A 20,660-nucleotide genomic window follows, 5' to 3' on the forward strand; every position below is an offset into this window, starting at 1 on the left:
CCGCCCCTAGCCCCGCCCATTCGCCCCATTTAAATGAGTACCTACACTATTTTTTTCCCATTTAAAGCACTGGACGAGGGCAGTGCCGGCGGAGCGGAGGTGGCGAGAGGGTGTGTAGGGCTGTTTAACAGCAAACTTTGTGGTACGAAGCACAACATTAAGACACAAGTAACTTTTATTAACGGCGAGCTTCATTTTGAGCTAGTCGGTAACAGCACCCATGTACGATTCCTAAAAATCGCTCCCCTGGAAGAGAAGGTTCTAGATGTATGCTGGACACAACAGTTCACTTGTCACGCTATTAGTTCAACCGCCGTATTTGTAAATGAATGTTCAGTTGCTTACTGTTGGAAAGGGTTACAGAGGGTGTTGAAATATGGCAGGAGATGAGATTGGCCGATTTCCACTGTCCTTTGAAGTGGCTTCTGTGAGGCCTGTCCTTCCCTTCCCCCGGGCAGAGCGCGCGCACTGTCACCACTCCAGCCCTTGAGGGAATGAATAGCTTGGTTGGAATGCATACCCAAGCACATGGCAAAACTGGTTCCACCTGCAAACACAGCGCCGGGGCACTGCGTCCACACATGCACTCTATCTGAGTCTCTTGGGACTGGAATTAGAGTAGTAACTTACTTTGTTTTACCGCATTTAGGGCTAGATGTAGGTAAATCATTTTTACCGATTCTAAAATACCAAATTTTACCGATTCGGTATTTTAGAATCGGTAAATCTGATGTAGGTAAATTTTGGGTATTTTTTACCGAATCGGTAAGATTCGGTAATTACCGAATCGGTATTTACCGATTCGGTAATTGCCATTCGTTCCTATGGGCCTGGATGCCCATAGGAATTAATGTCAATTACCGAATCTGTAATTACCGATTCCGTAAATACCGAATAATTCAAGGGTGGCAGGGTGTCACTTTGACACCCTGTTGCACCCTTGATTAGAGCAGGTGTAAATGCACAGATTTGCAGATACACAGGTGTTCGTTATTTACCACGAACTAATAGTTGATGGTAAATAACGAATCCTTAAAGCCCTGTGACACTGTTTACAGTGCCACCTACATCTTAAAATACAGATTTGGTAATTTTAATGAATCAGTAATTTTACCGAATCTGTATTTTAAGATGCCCTACATCTCAGTATCCAAATACAGGTCGGTAATGGCCGAAAATCGGTATTTTCGGCCGTTACCGACCGGTATTTGGATACCTACATGTGGCCCTTAGTTGCAAACTGTATGTGTCAAGCATCTGTAGTCTCCTAAAACCAGGGCCAGTAGAGTTATGCAACAGGAGACTACCAAATTATGTGGCAGAGTTGACGAAATTGTGCTGCAAGAAACTACAACTTGTGTGGTGGAATGGGGCACATTTTGTGATACTATTACGTCATTATTTAGTTTTTTTGTGTTCGCCTTCACAGTGCTTACGACATTTTTTGTAAATAAAAAAAATCTTAAAAGGGGTTTAGAGCACACCTATTACTTACCTTAATTTATCATTGGTTGGCTCCCACGTTTCCTTGGACCAAGTCCTGCTTCCACAAGAATTATAGGTTGTTATAATATGTTGTCCTTCTAGTGGCCACGGACTCCCACAGGTACTCTTTGAAAAAAAGGAAATTCACTCTTATAGCGCCTGTCTGCAGTGCCTCCTTCACTCCTCCCACAGTCCGTGTTGTTCTCCCACTTCCCCACGCCCTGCTCCCTCATCATTCTGCACATATTAAATATAACCAAAACTAAGGAGACCCCCTTTGCCCATTCAGGAAAAACTGACCCTTAGTTTGCTCTTGCAGATTGTAATTGTGAGAAGTTGGCCTGGTATATGATGCTCACTAGTTCTAGTGATCACCTTGTACCATGCCAAGCAACCCTTATGGTGGAGGTTGTAAAGTCAACCTTATAGACAAGCTATCCTAGGGGTAGCATGGACTAAGCAGTCTTAGGCTAAACTCTGTAAAGGCATGGGAAGCAAGCTGTTTTACCATACACAATCCCCTTGAATACCAAATGAAAGGACACCACACAGATATATATTGAAAATATATATAGATTTTATTTCTACAAATATCCCCTATACTCTTTATGAGCACAGAAGCAAATGCGTTAAAACAAAACACAGTTTAAATATACAAAAGTTGCACAATATGGATGAGCCCTAGGGGCCACCTAAACCATATACTAAAATAGTGGTATAAGAACCACTATGGGGAAAGGAAAGAGGCCTAGGGCCTGGGGAATCGCTGGAGCTGTTCGAGACTAGCAGTGATGAAGTCGGGAAAGGCCCGCGGGACTCGGGTGCAGTGCTTAAAGTGCACGCATGCACCAATGTTAAGTCAATGGTGCGTAAAAGTTACAAAGTTAGTGTTTAAGGAACCTTCCGATGGACCTACAAGGATAAAACTTTAGACACAGGCACTAGAGGTGTACACCAGTGTGGGAACACCAGCGTTGCTGAGTTACCTCATCCACAGGAAGCGGGTGCACAGGTGCGAAGTTGTGTCGGGTTTCGTCACGCAGGTCGATGGTGCTTGGAGCTGAAGATGCTGCAGGCGGGTCGTCGAGGAGAGTTCTGGTGGATCCAATGGTGGATCTGAAGAGGTGAAGACCTGAAAGCAGAGGGTACAATGTTCAAAGTCACTAGCCAGTGACTACCGTGGAACCAGGATGGAACCAGGCAATGTCGGGTGCAAACAGGTGAAGAGGTGCAGTTTGTCTCCGCAGCCACGTGGACACGAAGAGGTCAAGGACGTCCAAGAGTCGATCACGAGCGGTCCCACAAAGGCTCTAGCTGATGGCGGTGTCGGCAACTTGATTGGAGCAAACAGGCCTTAGCTAATGCAAGCCACACAGGAAGTGGAAAAAGCCTAACACTCGGACCAGCAAGGTCAGAGCGAGTGCTCCTTTTCAGGGGAGCAAGGGCCAGTCTGGAGCAACCAGACCAGTATTGCAAATCGTAGTTTTCATTGCCAAGATGGCCACTAGCCGTGTGGCAAGTGACCGGGATGGCGCGTCGAGTGGCAAATTGCAAAAGGGCCCCACGTAGATCGTGGAGATGCTGGGGGGCTGATCTTCGGTGCAAATGCTGCTCGGTGTCGGGGCTTCTCAAACCCCAAAGCACAGCATCGAGGGTGCCTCGGGTGCTGCGCAGTCAGCTCTTCGGGGGTCTTCCAAGATGTCCGGTCCCACGTCTCTCGGTGCCTCCACGGGTCTCTTCTTTTCAGGGACTGTGGATCGGGCTCTGAGATGTCTGGGGTCTGGGTCTTGTCAGGCTCTGGGCTCGGGCTCCGGCGGGAGGCGGCGGCAAAGCAGACGACGAGTTGCTGGTTGGTGCCTGTATTCACAGGGTGGTCACTCCTTGGCCACAGGGAGATTCTCTTCAGTCTTCTGTGCAGCAGAATGTCGAAGTCCAGTTTTCTTCTTATTTCTAGTCGAGTTCAGGATGATCTGAAGTCTTGGGACACAGCTCCTACTCTTATTCCAAATCTAGGGGCCGGATTACCTGCTAGGTCCCTCCTCTGGGTGGGACCAGGAAGGGGGGTGGTTACACCCCCTTTCCTTTGTCCAGCTTTGCGCCAAGACTGGGGCTGGAGAGCCCCAGCACCGGTTTGAACTGGCATATGCACAGGGACACCTTGTGTGCCCCAGGCATGTCTGATTCTATTCAGCCCTGTCCTACCCAATACACAAAATCCTGTCTGGGGTGGTGCTAGCACCTCCCAAGGCAGGAAACCCTTTGTCCAAGCTGCCCTCGCTGGAAGGACTCCCAGCAGCAGGAGGTCAGACTTGTGTCTGTGGTGGCAGCATCCATTTTGTGATGCTGAGGCTCTGTTTAACTTTAACCGGGGTTCAGGTTAGGTACATGTCGTATCCCTCTAGAAGGGTGGAATGCTACCCCCGTCGCCAGAACTGGCGAGGGGGTAGTATTCCAATTCGTATGACACCTTACTCGACATGTTTTGATAAAGCCAAACCAAAGATAGCATTTAACCGCGAGGTTCATAATGCACTTAAGAGTATATGGTATGGCAGTATCATGAAACAGCTAAAGGACAATGTTCCGAAAGCTGCAGACGGGCTCAGCTCATGCCAGAGCACCATCTCACATATTTCCAAGCACTCTGCCTCCAGGATTGATGAGGCCTTCCATAGGAGTGGCTGATAGGAACATATGTGTACATTTTGGGTTAGGTATAGGCATACTACACCTAAGTAAGGGGTGGTTACACCGACTTACCCCAGCTGAGTGATCAGCCAGTTGTGTCAAATATGGAGGCCAGGCAAGGGGTGGCACAATACGTGCTGCAGCCCCTGGTAGGCTTTGGAACCACCTATGCCCTGGGTACCTAGGGTACACTGTTACAGGGGCCAATAAGGTGAACCAATTCCAATTGGTAATGTACCTAAGGTACATGGAGTCCATTTTAAGGAGAGAGCAATTAGCCTGGGGCCCTGAATAGCAGGATCCCAGGCCAACTAAGTAAAAAACCAGCTAAACACTAGGCAAAAAGTTTGGGGGTAACCATAGTCAGATATCCACCTTCCTACACAACCCCCCCCCCCAAACGAAAGGAGATAAGGCTATCCTTGACCAGGTAAGCCTATATTGCCTAAGTGGCCATATAAGGAAGTACCAGCTCTGGCTTGGTTACCCCCTGTCCCATGGTCCACTAAGCAATCCCTCACCCTAAGGGTATCTGAGGGTCTCCACCATAGGGAATCTCTACCTGTGGTGTGTCTTGGCAAAGTTAAAGGCTGATGTTGAGATGGAGTACTGAAGTGAGATTCCTCTGTAGGACTCAGCTTCCTCCAATCACTCTCCACCATGTGGGCCTTTCTTTCTTTGACTGAGTTGCACTGTGCTCTCAGGGTCAACCTCTGGCTACCTAAAGCTGGAGGCTGGGTCCCTTTGGTTGGCTTACTGGAGGGACAGTTCAGGTTTGGGCCCTTTGGGTCCCAGGTTTGGCTGTGCCCAACAGAATCCATCTGTGGGAGGTCCCTAACTAATTTTAAGGGGGATCCCTCAGGAGTTTTTAAAGTTTTCACCTGGCTAGGGCTGCTAGCTTCGGTGCCCCTAATCTGCCGATGGGGGTGCTTTATTTGACAGGGGGCCCTTTGGGGCTCACTGTCCTTCTTGTCCTCTGCAGCCCTGGGCTGACTAAGGCAAGGTAGAGAGGGGCAGGTTACCTGCTCCAGACTGGGTCCCACCTGAGAAGGGTCCACTGACATCAGGGGCTCTGTCAGGCTAGGCCTGACCACCTCTGGGGCAGTTCCTTCATCGGGGGTAAGATCAGTTCCCTGAGGAGGCTGATCCTTTCCTAAAGTCTGGTGGGAGGGAGATTTCTCTTCCTCCTCAATGCTCTCTGTTTGTGTGGAGTGATCCATTTTTTCAGGCTTCACAACACAGGTATCAGTTTGAGTTTGGGCTGTGGCCATCACAGCCCCACCAACCTTTTCAGGAAGGGACTCAGTTTGGGTATGGGCTGTTACCATAACAGCTCTGCTAACTTTCTCAGGAAGAATTTCTACTGAAGATGGGGATGAGGTTTGCTCAGCCCTACCAACCTTTTCAGGAAGGACATCTTGTATTGGGGCTGTGGCCAGCACAGCCCCACTAACCTTTCCATGGAGATTTACCATTCTAGAATGGGTTTCCTGTTCAACCTCAGCCCAGGCTGAGATTTCCAAATCATTACCAAGTAGGCAATCTACAGGCAAGTTTGCTGACACTGCCACTCTCTTTGGGCCAGTGACACCTCCCCAGCTAAGATTGACTACTGCCATGGGATGTTTGGTTTCTATTCCATCAATGTTTGTCACCTGATATGTGGCATCAGGTAAAAGTTGCCTTGAGGGGACTAGACATTCAGCCACCATGGTGATGCTAGCCCCTGTGTCTCTAAAGGCCTCAACTTTCAAGCCATTGATGAGGGGCTCCTGTCTGTACTTGCTCAAAGTGTTTGGGCAAGCAGTGAAGTTGGCAAACCCCATGCCAGTTTCATAGACAAGAGTATCTGAGATAGTGGACCTAGTTAGGCCAGAATCCACCTGTGTTCCAAAAGTAAATCCACCCAAATTCTTGGGGGTGCTCCCACCACCTGGGGGACCACTGCTAACAGTGACAGGAGGTGTTGGAGCTTTACCTGGAGGTATATTTTCCTTATTGCAGGCCCTAGGGCAACTGGGGTCAGTTTTCCAATGGCCAGGCTTTTTACAGTTATGGCAATAAGGCTTTTTCTCTGTAGAGGAAGTGTCTTGGGACCCACCCCCATCCTTGGAGTTTTGGGGCCCTGGGGAAGTCTTCTCTTTTGATTTATCCCCACCCTTCTCTTGAGGCTTGGTAGTCTCTTTCTTTTGGTCACCACCCTGGTTCTTAGGCCTGATCCTGGTTCTGATCCATTTGTCTGCCCTCTTACCCAATTCTTGTGGAGAGGTCAGATCAGAGTCCACCAGGTGCTGATGTAGAAGCTGATTTTGACAATTACTTAAGATTTGCTCTCTCATAATTAAATTATACAATCCTGTATAGTCTGTAACCTTATTTCCCAGCAACCAGCCCTCCAGAGCCTTAGTGGCACATTCAACAAATTCAGACCAGTCCTGAGTCTGTGTCTTCTGGGTGTCTCTGAACATTAACCTGTACTGTTCAGTGGTTAAGCCTAACCCCTCAATCAGAGCACTCTTCAGGACCAGGTAGTTTCTAGACTCCCCATCACTAACTGTGAGGAGTCTGTCTCGGCCTCTACCTTCAAAGGAGAGCCACAAGATTGCTGCCCACTGCTCCTGAGGGATCTGCTGTACTCTGCAGGCTCTCTCAAGTGCAGTCATCCATTTGTGGATGTCATCCCCACTCTTGTAGGGGGGGCACAATCTTACTCAGGTTTCTATTGTCATAGGACCTGTCTTTATCCTTTTAGATATTGCTGCCACCAGTGGATCCTAATCCACTCTCTCTAGGCTGCCATGCTCTAGCAAGTTTCTCTTTGGCCAGGGCAACTTCTAATTCTTGCTTCTGGATCCTAAGTTCAGCCTCTCTCATTTTGGCCTCATGTTCCCTTCTCTGAGGGCTAGACAGCTCCCTTCTGGAGTGTCCATGAGAACCTCTACAAGCATGGGAGGTATTGGATTCACCTGAGCGATTCCTCCTCCTCCTGGGCTCCTGCTTAAGTCCATTTGGGGGTCTGAATGGGTTGGACCCACTTTCAGTCCCAAATAAGCTTAAGTTAGCCTGGTTAAGCCTGCTGACTAACACCTGGCTATTTCTCTCATCATCAGACCCACTTTCCTCCTCCTCTTCCTCTTCTTCCTCATCCTCAGGCTGAGTATCTCCAGTGACCTGGTTTTCCTCATCTATCTGGATGACAGGGACAGGGGCATCAGTGTTTTCTTCTTCAGAAGGAGAGCCTCCATCTCCAGTCCCTGAGGGGCCTGGTTTGGAGGTCTTTAGAGCTTCAGACTGGTCTAAAAGCTCTCTGAGGTGACCTGCTGTAGGGGTAGGACCCGTTTTGATTCCTCTTAAGGAACACAGCTGCCTCAGTTCTTTAAAAGTAAAGATAGCAAATTTGGATGGTGCCCTTGGAGGGTCACTCTCAACAGAGATAGGTCCAGTGGATCCCTCTGCTCCAGACATTGCTCTAGTGTGGGTGGATATGTTGCAATCTACCTACACTGGTGTTTACCTACTAAACCTATCTAGTAGTTGTAGTCAGGGTGTGCTACTCCCTATCCTCTACAACAACTAAGTTCAGTAGAACTTAAGTATATTAGTCTTGTTTTAGTGTACCTATCAGGTACCTGTATGATCTTTCAAATGATACTCTCAAAGATTGTAATGGTAAAACAACAGCAAGCTCAAATCCCAATGCGCTGCTCACCAATGTGAGAAGTTGGCCTGGTATATGATGCTCACTAGTTCTAGTGATCACCTTGTACCATGCCAAGCAACCCTTATGGTGGAGGTTGTAAAGTCAACCTTATAGACAAGCTATCCTAGGGGTAGCATGGACTAAGCAGTCTTAGGCTAATCTCTGTAAAGGCATGTGAAGCAAGCTGTTTTACCATACACAATCCCCTTGAATACCAAATGAAAGGACACCACACAGATATATATTGAAAATATATATAGATTTTATTTCTACAAATATCCCCTATACTCTTTATGAGCACAGAAGCAAATGCGTTAAAACAAAACACAGTTTAAATATACAAAAGTTGCACAATATGGATGAGCCCTAGAGGCCACCTAAACCATATACTAAAATAGTGGTATAAGAACCACTATGGGGAAAGGAAAGAGGCCTAGGGCCTGGGGAATCGCTGGAGCTGTTCGAGACTAGCAGTGATGAAGTAGGGAAAGGCCCGCGGGACTCGGGTGCAGTGCTTAAAGTGCACGCATGCACCAATGTTAAGTCAATGGTGCGTAAAAGTTACAAAGTTAGTGTTTAAGGAACCTTCCGATAGACCTACAAGGATAAAACTTTAGACACAGGCACTAGAGGTGTACACCAGTGTGGGAACACCGGCGTTGCTGAGTTACCTCACCCACAGGAAGCGGGTGCACAGGTGCGAAGTTGTGTCAGGTTTCGTCACGCAGGTCGATGGTGCTTGGAGCTGAAGAGGCTGCAGGTGGGTCGTCGAGGAGAGTTCCGGTGGATCCAAGGGTGGACCTAAAGAGGTGAAGACCTGAAAGCAGAGGGGACAATGTTCAAAGTCACTAGCTAGTGACTACCGTGGAACCAGGATGGAACCAGGCAATGTCGGGTGCAAACAGGTGAAGAGGTGCAGCTTGTCTCCGCAGCCACGTGGACACGAAGAGGTCAAGGACGTCCAGGAGTCGATCACGAGCTGTCCCACGAAGGCTCTAGCTGATGGCGGTGTCGGCAACTTGATTGGAGCAAACAGGCCTTGGCTAATGCAAGCCACGCAGGAAGTGGAAAAAGCTTAACACTCGGACCAGCAAGGTCAGAGCGAGTGCTCCTTTTCAGGGGAGCAAGGGCCAGTCTGGAGCAATCAGACCAGCATTGCAAATCGTAGTTTTCGTTGCCAAGATGGCCACTAGCTGCGTGGCAAGTGACCGGGATGGCGCATCAAGTGGCAAAGTGCAAAAGGGCCCCACGTAGATCGTGGAGATGCTGGGGGGCTGATCTTCGGTGCAAATGCTGCTCGGTGTCGGGGCTTCTCAAACCCCAAAGCACAGCATCGAGGGTGCCTCGGGTGCTGCGCAGTCAGCTCTTTGGGGGTCTTCCAAGATGTCCGGTCCCACGTCTCTCGGTGCTTCCACGGGTCTCTTCTTTTCAGGGACTGTGGATCGGGCTCTGAGATGTCTGGGGGTCTGGGTCTTGTCAGGCTCTGGGCTCGGGCTCCGGCGGGAGGCGGCGGCAAAGCAGACATCGAGTTGCTGGTTGGTGCCTGTATTCACAGGGTGGTCACTCCTTGGCCACAAGGGAGATTCTCTTCAGTCTTCTGTGCAGCAGAATGTCGAAGTCCAGTTTTCTTCTTATTTCAAGTCGAGTTCAGGATGATCTGAAGTCTTGGGACACAGCTCCTACTCTTATTCCAAATCTAGGGGCCGGATTACCTGCTAGGTCCCTCCTCTGGGTGGGACCAGGAAGGGGGGTGGTTACACCCCCTTTCCTTTGTCCAGCTTCGCGCCAAGACTGGGGCTGGAGAGCCCCAGCACCGGTTTGAACTGGCATATGCACAGGGACACCTTGTGTGCCCCAGGCATGTCTGATTCTATTCAGCCCTGTCCTACCCAATACACAAAATCCTGTCTGGGGTGGTGCTAGCACCTCCCAAGGCAGGAAACTCTTTGTCCAAGCTGCCCTCGCTGGAAGGACTCCCAGCAGCAGGAGGTCAGACTTGTGTCTGTGGTGGCAGCATCCATTTTGTGATGCTGAGACTCTGTTTAACTTTAACCGGGGTTCAGGTTAGGTACATGTCGTATCCCTCTAGAAGGGTGGAATGCTACCCCCGTCGCCAGAACTGGCGAGGGGGTAGTATTCCAATTGGTATGACACCTTACTCGACATGTTTTGATAAAGCCAAACCAAAGATAGCATTTAACCGCGAGGTTCATGATGCACTTAAGAGTATATGGTATGGCAGTATCATGAAACAGCTAAAGGACTTGGTTCCGAAAGCTGCAGACGGGCTCAGCTCATGCCAGAGCACCATCTCACATATTTCCAAGCACTCTGCCTCCAGGATTGATGAGGCCTTCCATAGGAGTGGCTGATAGGAACATATGTGTCCATTTTGGGTTAGGTATAGGCATACTACTCCTAAGTAAGGGGTGGTTACACCGGCTTACCCCAGCAGAGTGATCAGCCAGTTGTGTCAAATATGGAGGCCAGGCCAGGGGTGGCACAATACGTGCTGCAGCCCCTGGTAGGCTTTGGAACCACCTATGCCCTGGGTACCTAGGGTACACTGTTACAGGGGCCAATAAGGTGAACCAATTCCAATTGGTAATGTACCTAAGGTACTTGGAGTCCATTTTAAGGAGAGAGCAATTAGCCTGGGGCCCTGAATAGCAGGATCCCAGGCCAACTAAGTAAAAAACCAGCTAAACACTAGGCAAAAGGTTTGGGGGTAACCATAGTCAGATATCCACCTTCCTACAGTAATGCTTCGGGGAGGCTTTACCAAAGATCTAGAGCTTTTCTTGAGGGGTTGAGTGGACTCTTCATTTCCCTTGCACCGAAAACTGTTAGCTGGTGGAATGTGGGCTTGACTGGTGTATCAGACTCCGAGCTGCCTGTGTGTGCACTCAATACCGTTAAGTGATGCTGCTCTAGGCATCTTAGCTCCTCTGGCATCAGTCAAATTCCCTGGCTGTCTAAAATGTGTATATGGACATGTTTAATGTTGCAAGCTATGACGAATACACCGCTTGCTCGAATATGGAGACCGGAACCTGTCTGTGAGTTTTTTGTTTATGTCACCTACATGTTTGGTGGGTGTTGTTATAAGTCAGAAATATGGTTGTTGGCACAAGCTAATTTTACGCTTCTCTTGCCATGGTGGGACTGCAACCCCTACATATTGCAAAATAACCAAATAAAATTTGTTGTTAAAATAAACTCCCTGGCCGTAAGCCTCAGACTTCACCGGTCGGTGCAGACTGAATGAAACACCCAGGCTTCTACAAGTGAAAACGCCTTCGCAGACTGCTGTTGTTGTTACAAGCCATCTTTGGTTTTGGGTGTGCTCACGACTAAGGGAAAGCACTTCGACAAAAACACTTTTTTTCAATGACCTTACTAATAAGACTAGAATGTATATTAATGTAGATTTAGACACTAACAGATATAAGATGGAGTTGCTGTGGTTGTGGCTATTGGTTGCAAAGTATGTCTTTGCTTGCAGATGAAAGAGAAGGAAGCCCCCTCGGTGGAGGAATGGAAGAGTGGGATTGACGAATGTATGAGGTGGAACACCAGTATATTCTGCAAATGGAGCCCGGAAAAACACCACACACTTTAGTTGGGGTGAAGCCACTATAGAGGGATTGTCATGCAACCTGTTGATCCCTCACGTACATTGCTGGACAAAGAGATTTCATGCGTACGAGACCCACTAATAATTGGTGATGAGTATAACTAGAGTACTGAATACTTTGATATATTGGTTCTCAAGGATTACGTCCATATATGTTGTCAAGCTGTGAAGAAGGGAGTGGGCAGCATTGTTTTTCCTTTTTTACTCATTCATTTGTTTTTACAGTTTTTTTGTTTACATTGCTCAAACACGATTAAATATAAAATGAATTATTTAAAAAAATCTACCCGACTGAAAGGTAAACAGCTGTCATCAAAGTAAACCTAAAAACACCGATAAACACCTGCACAGTCACAAACCAAAATGCCATTCAAAGAAAGGAATGTGAGAGAAAATTAGACATTTTAATTTCTACCGGAAGGGGCCAATACAATGTATCTTTGCTTTTCAATGTCGGAAGAAAGACTGGTCTAAGGTGATTCTGCTTGACGTTTGTTGAATAGAGTTGTCACTAAAATATTGTTTCCTCCAGCTGTGTATGCTTATATTTAAGGTGCAGAGCTTAGAGGCATGTTTACGTCTTATCTACTTATATTATACCCCATAGAGAATCTGGGTACATTAAAATCATGTTGATCTTTTGACAGAGTTTAATTCTTTCACTAATTGGTGAAATGGCTGGTCCATAAGAATCTTGGCCAATAAATACTATCACATTTACCCACAGACACAAGATGGGTAAAACCCTTGGGTATGTCAGTCCCCTTTTTAGGTCTCGCTGGCGTTGCAGCGCGAAGCGCTGCCGCCAACGAGACTTATAGCCGCCTTGCTGTCTCCCAAGGGAGACAGAGCTGTGGACGAGCCGATCCAGACCTGTGCACGAGCCGACTCAGGTCTGTGAACGGCAACGTGCACGCTCACGGCGTCACGCTCCTGCCCTCCGGCGTCTCTTCCTAGGCGCGCTCCAGGCCACCGGGTTCCACTGCAGGCTCCAGCGCGACGTCAGGTAGGCTGTATTTTACCCTTTTTAGGTCGAGCTGGAGATGCATCCGAAGGATGCATGTCCATGCTCGATACCTATTGTCAGCCATCAATTGGGAATGGGGGACAGGAGGGTGGCACGAGCTTCTCCGAGCTTCTCTGAGGGATTTGGCTGCATGCACGCACTTTTGTTGCAAGTTTTGTCGAGCTGTTGTGTGGGCGTTCTTTCAGTTTCGTTTTTTTTTCTTTTCAGAGCGCGTGGAGTGCTGTCCGCTGTTGTTCTGTCACATTCAGTATCTTCAGCACATTTAATTTGCATCGCAAACAAAACAGCTTGCAGCCGGCCGCTTTCAACCCTCTAACATTTCAGCACATTTGTACGTGCTGCTTTTCTCAATTAAATGTTTACGCATTACATGTCACATGCAGTATCTTCTGCATATTTAATTTGCATCGTACAAGGGCACACATTCATTTTGTTACGCAGGGGGAGATTAATTGATTTGCCCAGAATCACGGGCACACATTCATTTTGTGACACACGGGGAGATTAATTGATTTGCCCAGAATCATTGAAGTCTTTTTGTTGGCATTACTGAGACTCAAACTAGGTTAGGGCACACATTCATTTTGTTAGGCACCGGGAGATTAATTGAGTTGCCCAGAATCACAGAAGTCTTTTTGTTAGCATTACTGAGACTCGAACTGATTTTTTCAGGCATGAAGTCGGGCGCTTTCAAGCCTCTAACAATTCAGCACATTTGTACGTGTTTCCTATCTTATTTCACCTTTGTATTTAGAACTTTCAGCCATTGCATTTTCCTCTATCACACCTCTAACAATTCAACAGATTTGTACGTATTCCCTATCGCATTTCGCCTTTGTATTTGTTCGCTTTGCTTACACCTACGCAGTTTAGTCCAGCACACCCTTCCCCCAGCCTGGAGCCATTTGCTTGCATTTAGGCACTTCAAGACATCCTTTCCCCCACCCTACAGCCATTAACACGGTTTCGTCTTTCATTAGATAAAAACTGTTACAAATCACAGGGACACTTTACAAGATGCTTAGCAGGCGCCACCATGTCTGCTTTCAGTTTAGGAACAGTTAGCAAATGTTCAGCTTATTCGCCTTAAGCAAATTAAGTGTCCCGATTTAATCAAAATGTAAAAAGAGAACTTAAAGATGCTTCATGTGAAGTCTTTATAAAAGTGTGCCGTCGGCGCGAAAACTAAAGTTTAAAACTGCTTCATGTGAAAGTTTTTATAAAAGCTTGCTGTTTGAAAGTACGATAGCTAATGCTTTCACATAATGTATTTTTCTATACTGGGAAGGTGCTGTTAACTACACATTCATTTTGTTAGGCACGAAGAGATTAAGTAATTTGCCCAGAATCACAAGAGGCTTTTTGGCGACATTACTAAGACTGAAAAGTTGAGCCCTTTTTACGCATTACATGTCACATGCAGTATCTTCAGCATATTTTTTTGCAAATTTTAGCGCAGCATATGTAATTTGCATCGCACAAGGGCACACATTCATTTTGTTAGGCACGGAGAGATTAAGTGATTCGCCCAGAATCACAGTTGATATTGCGCCAAATAGACCTGCACTCAACGTAGTATCACAGTGCTTTACATAGCACCAGTTACGTTATACAAGGGCACACATTCATTTGGTCGGTAATTATAATACATTAGCATTCAAATAGCCTTTGTCAATATTTACTAAGTGCCGTACAAATGCGCCATGACTACAAACGCAGCCGTACTGCAAAACAAGTCTTATATACTTTAATCTGCCTCAGAACAAAAAACGAAGCTATGATACTTTCTTAGACACAGGCTAGCAGCGTAGCTGGTGCTTTATAATATTAATTAATACCACTCAGATACTAGTCTTGCATACAACTAAAATTTGGTCAATGAGTTACGTTACATAAAGGCACAAATTTATTTTGTTAGACACAGGTAGAATAAGCGATTTGACCAGAATCACATGAGGCTTTTTGGCGACATTACTGAGACTTGAACTGTGTTCCCTAAGCTTAAAGTAAAGCGCTTTAGTCTATGATGAAAGCTTACTACGTAAAAGTGCGATAGCCAATGCTAATAAATAACGTATTTTCTTGCATATGGTAAAAGAACTTTCCAAAAACTTCATGTTAAGTCCTAATTAAAGCTTGCGGTTAACGCAAGAAACGACGTTTATTTTGCAGAGTTTTATATTGCGCGAACGAGACTCAAACTGAACTGGGTTTCAGAGCGCTTTACATAGCACTACTTACGTTACACAAAGACACACATTGATTTTGTTAAGCGCAAGAAAATGAAGTAATTTGCCCAAAATTACAAGAGACTTTTTTAGCAACATTCTTCACACTCGAACTAAGTTTTCCAAACTTAAAGTTGAGCGCTGTTGTCTATGATGAAAGTTTGCCACCTCAAAGTGCTATAGCAAATGCTAATAAATAACGTATTTTCTTGCAGTAATAAGCTGTTCGGTAATTATAATACATTAGCGTTCAAATAGCCTTTGTCAATATTTACTTAGTGCTGTACAAATGTGCCATGACTACAAACGCTGCCGTACTGCAAAACAAGTCTTATATACCATAATCTGGCTCAGAACAAAAAACGCAGCCATGATACTTTGTTGGACGATGTGCTGATCAATGCCTACCTCAACGCCACGCTGAGTCGTCGTCAAGTCGAGTCAAGTCAAGTAAGCACGCAGATTTCATGCGATGCTACTCTCTTGGTGAGCTGCCTGCTGTAGCGGTTTTGCTACGGCGTGGTATCAATGCAAAAAAAAAAAAGCGCACATTGTCGCACAACCCGCCTGCAACCTACCAAAAAACAGCCCAAACTAGTGTTTTCTAGTATGCTCATTACAAGCAACTGCCTTAACACTGCTGCGGCCTACAGTGCAGTACCGCTATTAACAATTAACCATCAGCCCCATACTCTTCAACCTTTACCTTCGCCCCCTGGTCCAGCTGATCAAATCTTTCGGTATCTCAGCATTTAATTATGCTGATGATACCCAATTGGTCTTTTCCCTGGAAGGAAACAACTCGGTCCCGTTGGAAACATTCCACCGCTGTATGTCAGCCACGGCTGACTGGCTTCAATCCAACTCCCTTCAGTTTCACAGCAAAAAAACGGAGTTGCTTTACTGCTCTTCGGATAAGATACCGCGTTCACTCCCCGACAATTTCTGGCTCTCGACTTTTCCTGAGACAGTATCTGCCGCTGAGTCTGCACGCAACTTAGGGGTTATTTTTGGGCCTAACTTGCAGCTGGACATGCATGTAAATAAGACCACGGCTATGTGCATGATGCTGCTGCGTATGCTTCGCAAAGTTTTGCCCCTTCTACCTGAACAGTCTAGACCAGAAGTAGTGCGTGGGACCATCCTAAGTCGTCTAGACTATTGTAACGCTCTACTCCTGGAAGCCCCTAAAACGCTGCTAGGTAAACTACAACGGGTGCAGGATATGGCGTGTTGGACCCGGCCTCGTGGCGTGGTCCTACCCCTCCCGCATGGCGGGCCCCGGACGACATCGGCCCTCCATTCAGCCCGGGTCGGCCTCGGGCACACCTCTGCACGCCCTCCAAACCACCAGATCCGCCACCCGGCGGCCCACAACCACTGACACGGCACACTCGGGCCGCCGCAGCATTACCGGTCCGGTGCCCACCCCGGACCCTCATTCCAGGCCCGACGCCATCTTGGGCCCATCACGTCACAGACACGTGGTCCCGGACCAGCCGCGGCCACGGCCCCAGCGAGCCCGCCATCGAGGCACCAAGAACCCTCCGGGTGGTAGAGTGGCCACTCAACCAGAGACAAGGAGAGGGGAGTTTCGATGGCTCTCCAACCGTCCCCGGATGCCTGGTTTCGATCGACCTCCGGCCTCCCTGAGCGCTGGCCCCACCCCCTGCTGGGTGTCTGGACACCATCATCCCGGCCCCTCTGACCCCCAGGCGAGAGGGTCCGGACATCAAAGGACTCCAGACCTATATCTGGGCCAGCCCCGGAGTAGGACGGCAGTTGTATCCCCGAGTCGAGAAGCCCTGCTGACGCTGTCGCGGCTGACGCTGTCGCGGCTGACCCTGAGACGAACTCCCCTTGCTGCTCTACCTGGAACCTGCTGGCGCTGCCGCGGTCCATCTTCGCTGTAACCACCTTGGAGCCTGCTGCTGCTGCCGCGGTCCATCTTTGCTGTAACCATCTTGGAGCCTGCTGGCACTGCCGCGGTCCACACTCGCTGAACCATCTCGGAACCTGCTGGCGCTGCCGCGGTCCATCTTTGCTGTAACCACCTTGGAGCCTGCTGGCGCTGCCGCGGTCCATCTTTGCTGTAACCATCTTGGAGCCTGCTGGCGCTGCCGCGGTCCACACTCGCTGAACCATCTCGGAACCTGCTGGCTCTGCCGCGGTCCACACTCGCGGAATCATCTTGGAACCTGCTGGCGCTGCCGCGGTCCACACTCGCTGAACCATCTTGGAGCCTGCTGGCGCTGCCGCGGCCCAACCTTCCGGAGCCCCCCAGCTCGAGGATTGAGAGCTGTGCGTAGAGTCTCCTTGCAACCGACCATCTATAAGACTGTCCCGCTACCTTGCCCCTTGCCACGAGACTTTCCAGATCTCGGGATCTGCTGTATATATTGAAACGATACTTATTGCCCGATAAAGATTGAAAACTCTATCTACGTGTGGTGTATATTTGTAGTGGTGTGGTTACTCTGCTGTACGATTCTAGGAGAGGGCCCTCCCGTCGGAGGCCTCTCGACATCGCTCGGTCCCTTCTCTGAAGGAGGGGTAGACCTAGGGGTGGTCAGTCAGACACCTTTTGCCTCCCCCGGGTTCGCCTTTCTAACATTGGTGGCAGGCGCTGCGATCCGAGCCAACGCAAAATCGTACAGAGAGTGATCTACCCGCTACGACGGAAAAACACACAGAGACCATGATGACCCAAGGAACCAACCTACCTGCCGAATTCCAGAAAGAGAAGATAGAAGAATACAGCCACAAAGAACTAAAACAATTCTGTAAAGACATGGGTATCGCTACCACTGGCCTGAGCACAAAAGAGGACTTCAAATCGGCCCTACAAGCCTGGGTGGAAACCCGAGACAGACCACCCCAAGAGGAGAATGGCCCGAACGGGCAACAGGAAACCAGCGCACCCCCGACGGGGGAAAGAACCACAACACTAAACGCGGACCTCATCTATGAAGACGCTCGAGAACGAGAGCGCAACCGGCTACACGAAGTGGAGCTTGCACGACTCCGGCTAGACGGAGAACTCCAGCTAGCGGAGAAAAAGATAGCCCTCGAGCAACTACGGCTGGAGGGGGATCTAGAAGAGAAACGGAGACAACGTGACCTTGAAGAAAAACGACTAGCATATGAACACGAACGAGGCCTGAGAGAACTAGAAATCAAGGCCAAGATCAACGAAGATAGCGCGGCCGGGGCCAAGACCTCGGCCCCTCCCGTGGACACCAAGGTTCACCTACCGAAAGATGTAGTCAAAGAATACTACAAGAACGATGATATCCAACAATGGTTCAAAGCCTATGAGGTGGCCATGACCGCCCATCGGGTGCCCCTGAAGGATTGGGGCGCCGGCCTGTGGGGAAAGTTCGTCAACGAAGGGAGGGACGCCCTGCTAGAACTCCCTGACACCGAAATGACCTCCTATGAACACATGAAAACGGCCCTACTCACGCGCTACGGACTCACCCCCGAAATGTACCGGCAGAGGTTCCGAGACTGTAAAAAAATCCCCGGTACCACTTGGGTAGAATATGTGAACTTTTTTAGCAGAGCCTTCGAGGGGTGGGTCAAAGGCAGTCAGGTCACTACCTACCAGCAGTTGGTCGACCTTATGTTATGGGAGCACCTCTCCAACAACTGCTTCATTGAACTATGACAGCACCTCCTCGACAGCAAGTTGACCGAGCCGCGAAAGCTAGCGGTCGAAGCAGATCGGTGGGCGAGCAACCGCGTCCACCGGAACACCACAGGAGAATACGGACGAGGGTCCCCGGGGAATCACCGGCCGCGAGGCGGTGGGTCTGGCATCAGCCGAGGCCGAGACCTCCCGCCGGGGTCTTCGCCCGCCTCCTCTACACCAGCCTCCAGCCCGAGGGGGGCCCATCCAGCCCGACCGGGGCCACGCCCCAACGTTACGTGCCACAGATGCCAGCGGCTGGGTCACTATGCCAATGATCCTCTCTGCCCCATGAACCAGCGGCCCGGCACCACCGGGCCCCCCGGTCGACAAATCACTGCAGCTGCTCTGAGCGAAGAAAAGGATGAAGAAGAAGAGGTCCCTATGGAACCAGAAGAATGGGAGTCCGCGGCCATGTGCCTCGCCTCCCTGGGCGACAAAGACATGATCCCCCGAGACCAGATTCCAATCAACACCCAGAAGTACCGCCAGTGGGTCACCATCAACGGACGCCGGGCCGAGGCTCTCCGTGACACGGGGGCCAGCATAACCGCCGTCCGCTGCCATCTGGTGACCCCAGAACAAATCTTGCCCCACGTTCTGTGCCCTGTCCGGTCAGCGGACAATTCCGAGAGCCTGTGCCAGATGGCTCGCATCCCCTTCGAGTGGGGAGGAGTGTCCGGCATGCTGAAAGTCACCGTCCGAGACGATGCCCCGGTGGACTGCCTCCTAGGGAACGACCTGGAAAGTTCCCCCTGGGCACAGATCGAGCGAAGAGGGCATCTGTGGATGCTAGGCCTTCCTGAATGGGTTTGCGTAACGACCCGATCCATGTCCACCCGGGACGCCGTCCCAACCGAAGACAATCTGCCCGAAGAACCTGAATGGCCGGCACCTCCGCCACCCGCCACTGCCACGGCCGAACCCGAACTGGGGCCGCAGGGCCCCAGCCATGAAGAACTTCCCGAGCTCGGGCCCCTTCCCGAACTAGCCCAGTGGCGCCAAGAAGGGGGCCCCAACCACGAGCAGTTCCATCGGGGACAAAAGACATGTCCTTCCCTTGAGGGACTCCGACAACAAGCCGCCACGCAAGCCACAGGAGACTCCTCGGGGTCCCACTGGATCTATTGGGACCAGGACCTCCTGTACAGTGAACAAAAGATCGCCGAGCTGGGGGCCGGCCGAGTGCTAGTCGTCCCCCTCCACTTCAGAGACTTTCTCTTAAACCTGGCACATGATGTGCCCCTCGCCGGGCACCTGGGGCAGGACAAAACCTACAGCCGCCTGGTGACCCACTTTTATTGGCCGAAGATGCGCAGCGATGTGTACAACCACTGCCGAACCTGTCCGACCTGCCAAGCCAGCGGAAAGAGTGGGGGGAAAATCAAGGCCCCACTCCAACCGTTTCCCGTGGTGATCACTCCCTTCGAGCGAGTAGGGATCGACATCGTGGGGCCCCTGGATCCTCCAACCTCTCAGGGGCACCGCTTCATCCTCGTCCTGGTGGACCATGCCACCTGCTACCCAGAAGCTATCCCCCTCCGGACTATCACAGCCCCTGTAGTGGGTCGGGTGCTAATGGGGATCTTCTTCAGAGTCGGCTTCCCCCGAGAGGTCGTCAGTGATCGGGGCACAAACTTTATATCGAAATATATGCGGTCCCTGTGGCAACAGTGCGGGGTCGCGTATAAGTTCACCACCCCGTATCACCCTCAAGGGAATGGACTAGTGGAGCGATTTAATAGGACCCTGAAAGGAATGATCAAGGGCCTAGAAGAGCCCCTCCGGCGCAAATGGGACGTTCTGCTGCCATGCCTCCTGTTCGCCTACCGGGAGGTACCCCAGAAGTCCCTGGGGTTCAGCCCCTTTGAACTATTATATGGACACCCGGTGCGAGGCCCCCTTAGCCTGGTCAAGGAAGGCTGGGAGCTGGCCGCCTCCGATACTCCGCCCGATGTTTTCCGATACCTCTTGACTCTCCGCAACCAGACTCGGAAGTTCCGGGAACTGGCCGAAACCAACCTGAAGGCCAGTCAAGAGGAGATGAAGCGCTGGTATGATGAAAATGCCTCGTCCATTAAATTCGAGCCGGGCCATCAGGTCTGGGTCATGTCCCCGGTCGACCCCGGCGCCCTCCAGGACAAATGGACGGGGCCCTTCAACGTGGTGGAGCGCAAGAGCCCCGTCACCTACCTAGTGGACAT

This window comes from Lissotriton helveticus, chromosome 11, assembly GCF_964261635.1.
Source record: "Lissotriton helveticus chromosome 11, aLisHel1.1, whole genome shotgun sequence".
NCBI classification, from domain to species: Eukaryota; Metazoa; Chordata; class Amphibia; order Caudata; family Salamandridae; genus Lissotriton; species Lissotriton helveticus.